The 4808-nt window shown below is 35.3% G+C and overlaps 1 long non-coding RNA gene across 1 annotated transcript in view; it reads right to left on the reverse strand.

Annotated features, from left to right (window-relative positions):
• Positions 1-235, reverse strand: part of LOC128651805 (uncharacterized) — a 2521-nt gene extending 2286 nt beyond the window's left edge. The window contains exon 1 of the long non-coding RNA XR_008401186.1: positions 160-235. This is a non-coding gene — a long non-coding RNA (uncharacterized LOC128651805). The remainder of the gene's footprint in view (positions 1-159) is intronic.
• Between the last annotated feature and the right edge of the window lie 4573 nt (positions 236-4808).

The following is a 4808-nucleotide window of genomic DNA, read 5'->3' on the forward strand; positions in this document are numbered from 1 at the left end:
TCATGGCAAATAGCTGAAAGTCTGTACATTTTGACAATAAAATGGATTTTCAATGGTGGTTGAATAATTTTGATGAGAGAGAGAGAGAGAGATTATTGGTTTGTAATAAAATTAAAAAATAAAGTATTTGGAGATAATTGGAGTAAGAAGACAACATACCATAGAACCGGCGGGAGGTGTGGGAGGTAATCCGGGAGGCAGATTGGCAGTCCAGCAGTGGAGGGAGTAGAATGGCTGTACAGAAAAAATAAAAGTAAAGGGATTGGTAGGATGGGGAGCTACACTACAGAAAAATGTGGGGTTGGGGTGCTTTCTAACTAACTATTGCCGGATGTGGAGAGGTGGGGGGATCACAATACTACAGATATAAAGTGGCATATAGTGGTATATAGGTACTGGCAGACAGCTGCCAGCCAGTACCTAAGATGGCAGACAGTAGTTAGAGGGGGGGAACAGGGAGGTTGGAGGGTAAGGGGGGATCCTGCACTGCATAAAATATAAAAAATGTAAAAATTATTTAAATTAAAAAAATTGCCTTACATCTTCATACTGGCAGACTGCGTGCCAGTACCTAAGATGGTGGTGACTAGTGGGGGTAAGGGAGGGAAAAGAGCTGTTTTGGAGGGATCAGGGGGTTGGAAATGCCAGGTGGGAGGGTAATCTCTAAACTAAAACTAAATTAAACATTACAAGCTACCTGATTAACCACTTCATTGTCGGGAATAATAGAAGTGTGTTGCGCAGCTGCAATTAGAATGACACTGCTATATTAAAAAGTAAGTAGCACATCTTTATTACAATTTGTGAATTAAGCTCCATCTAAAATATCGCTAGCATTCTGGATCTGTTTATACAAAGGGGACATTTTACCATCACTGTAATATGAGCTGTTTGTGCTCTTAAATATTATTTTAAAATGCATATTTGCTCATAAGTTAACAGAGGAGATATATAACGGAAATGTTAAGCTAATTTAATTAGTGATGTTAGTTGATTTATAAATTTAAAGATTTGTTTAAAAATGAAGATTTAAATATGGTTGTATATTTCCCCTTTGTATTTAATTCTCAACAGTAATTACTTTTTTATCAACAGGTTTCATCATGTTTTGAAGAAAAAAAAATAGCTTCCATATTTAATTGTGTTTATAACCTTTGTCCACATTTCAATCAGAGAGCAGTGCATGTTTATCGCAGTAGTCATTAGACATCCCTGGGTTCATAATTTACTTAATCCCCCTTTCCCCAGACTGAATCTTTTTTATTTTTTTAAAAATACATGGTGGGTAGATTAGCCAATTACTCTCTTGCATCTAGGGTTGCCACCCAGTTGGTATTTTACTGACATGGGGACATTCTCTAGATGTAAGCTTTTTGCTCTCGTCGGATAGCAAGTGTATTACAAGCTGAAAGTAAAATGTTTTTGCATAAGGGCTAACCCTACACTCTCAAAAAGTTGATCTTTGAATATCGTTAACGTGTTAACTAATTCCCCCATAGACTTAAAAGGAGCGTGAATACAAGGAAATACAACATAACACCCTACTTGTGTGCAAACCCGTTTAACCAAAGTGCAACTTATTTGACTCACATTACTGTTTACCAGAGTTCTGAAGTTGGGCTATCCTGATGCGCGTTAAATTCAATTGAGCTCAAGTGATCGTGTGTACTTTCAACTTGTAATATGCTCGCTACTTCCAAAGCTCGCAAAGAGATGTGATAAACCCCTTATCGCTCACTCTCAAAAATTATCGCCACTTGTAATCTAACCCGTGGCGGGTATTTTTAAGGTTGAGGTCAAAGTTGAAAATAAAGATTAGGCATAAAGAAGAAGAACTTTGACTATGATAGCATCTTCATTTTTTAGTGGATGGAAACCTAATTATAAACAATTGATCATTTAAAATCAGTTGTAGCAGCTTTAGTTCCTGATTTACACAGAATAGCAACAGATATTATGCTAGTTCCATGCTCCCCCACCCCCACAGCAGATGCCTTTGTAGAGCAAGGGTTATAGCTTGTGATTTAATGTACCACATTGACCTTTTTGTAAAGAAAACATTTGCGGTCTTCAATATACCTTGTAATGTTACTGTGGTAAACATTCAGTACTTTGTGCAAATATTAATAGGTGTTGTCATTTAAAAAAATAAAAATTTAATATGTCTATAACTAGCAACAAGCAATCTACAGTTTGAATGTAATTTAAATTCTGTCTGCATTTGCAAATGTTAATCTACATGTAAATATATAAAAAAAAATGTATAATTAAACCACATAATTCATCTCTTTGTTTTTAAAGTATATATATATATAAAAGGAAAAACAGAATATCCACAAAACTTGTCTCCCAAATATACAAAGCAACAATATCAAAAAGCACACCGTCAAAAAATAAAAATGCTAAAACTTTTTCCAGAGCTTTAAAACTTACATAATTCAGAGGAAATAGACAGAGGAGTGTAGGAACACTTGGGAACACGACCTACATCATCTGACGCATTTCACGCCATTGTGGCACTTTCTTAAAGACAGTGTAGTGGAAACAGGTCTGCTTCAACCTTTGAAGGCACAGTTGGACCTCCCCGCCGTGGACACAGACCAATCACCCCCCCAAGGAAGGGACCAGCCTCCACAGCAGGGAAATCCCGCCTCAGCCACAAACCAATCACCTTTCAAGGAAGGGGTTTGCCTCCACATCACCTCCACATCACCGTATTATGTAGGTAAACCTTGAACATACTCAGAAAAGGATTATTAATAACAAACACAAAACAAATAATAAAACAATTACAATGTATCAAATAATGATACACTTAAATACAAGATGAAGTATATATTTTCAAAAAAGGAAAAAGATATTTTACAATGAGCAAGTGTATTCAGAATAATATAGCAGGACAACACATAGTATAACAATTTGTTTACTTATCGGAAATTGCAGAATAAGTGTAGGTTTATCCAGACCTAATTCCATATACAGATGGTTAGAGCAATATATAGAGGTACAGCAACTAATATGAAAATACACAGACACACAGTTCAAATATATAATCTTGGGCCTTGATATAAATATATGTCCCATCTTAGATTCATACCTAATGGTTCCCTTGTGTTTCATTTAAAGATCTACTGGACTTCTTTATCGAGGAGTCTCTTAAATCTATCTCCTCCTCTTAAATGAAATGGAACAAAATCTATTGCCTGAAATGTAAGGGCTTTTTTTCCTTCAATGTATTTTCAGAAATGTTTAGCTACCAGGGTTTTAGGAGGGTCCTTTTCAATGGATGATAAGTGTTCCCTTATTCGATCTTTAAGGATATGGCTAGTGCACTCTTTATATTGTTTATTGCATACTGTACACGTTATTAAATATACTTCATATTTGGAGCAACAATCCAATCTAAAATCAATATTAAAACTGTTGCCTTCAGTTGTAGATGTAAATTCTTTGCCTAATATCACATGGTCACATACCATACATGGATGTCTACCACATCTATAAAAACCTTTTTTGGATAACCATATTTCTTTACCCATTTTATTTTGTTTGTAGACATAGTTGACAACTTGAGACCCTATTGTTAGATCCCTCCTGGAGATGAATTTACATCCCCTATCCAGAATAGAATACAATTTAGAGTCTTATTTCAAAATATCCAAGTTGTCTTTAACTATGTTTGCAATTTGGGGAAATTGGTTGCTATAGGGAGTTACAAAGAATGCCATGATGCATTACCAACAGTTCCGAATATATAATTTTTTCTGATAACTCAATAAATGAGTATTATGAAACACGTACCACTTTCACTGATGATAGAACTATTCATGCTTTGAATGAGTTGCGTAGTGAATCGCATAGAGAATAGGAGGATGTTCAAGTTCATAAGAAATGTAACGAACACCTTAAAAATAAAAGCCTTTTTTATCCGGTTAACTCACACAACTCATACATTGAAATGTTTCAAATAAAAAACACATAGTTGCATGAAAATATAAGGAAAAAGAAAATAACAGAATCAGATCTAACTTAACACACAAACAAAGATTGGCTTTAAATAATTTGAAAAAAAGAATGGATATCTCTATCCCCCCAGCTGACAAAGAAGGTCACAATTGTCGTCCAGAACATGGAGGATTACCATGGATAGGCATTCTGCCAGCTTAGTGATAAAGATACCTATATGCAATTGCCAAGGGATCTGACTAAACAATTTCAGCTGGAGCTCCAAAAACTTTTGGATTGGGGTCTCCATTTAGAAATTTTAGATAAAGCCCTATGTGATTATTTATATCAACCATTTCCCAAGGTAGCAAATTTTCGATTGGTATCTAAAATCCACAAAGACTCTAAGTTACCTCCAGGTAGGCCAATTGTGGGAGGAGAAATGTCTTTAGGTGAGAACCTGGGGGAATGGCTGGATAAGTTATTACAGCCATTTGTGAAAGATCTACCAGATTTTGTAAAAGATACCACTCACATTTTACGTAAATTATTTTTTTTTCCTTAGGATAGTAAATATAAGTGGCTCATTATTCATGTGAGTTCACTGTATTCCAGTATCCCACATGAATTAGGTGTGGAAGCAGTAAGATACTATCTCTTATTTAAAAGTACTTTCTCCACTGATCTGATAGATTTTGTTGTAGAGGTTTTGAAGTTTTTGTTAAGGCACAATTTTTTCTGTTTAATGGAGGGTTCTACATGCAGATCTGTGGCACTGTCATGAGGGTGAATTTTGCCCCCACATATGCCAACCTCAATTTGGTGAGAACAATATGTTCTATGAAAATCTGAAATTATATGCA

Source organism: Bombina bombina, chromosome 3, assembly GCF_027579735.1.
Source record: "Bombina bombina isolate aBomBom1 chromosome 3, aBomBom1.pri, whole genome shotgun sequence".
Lineage (NCBI taxonomy): Eukaryota > Metazoa > Chordata > Amphibia > Anura > Bombinatoridae > Bombina > Bombina bombina.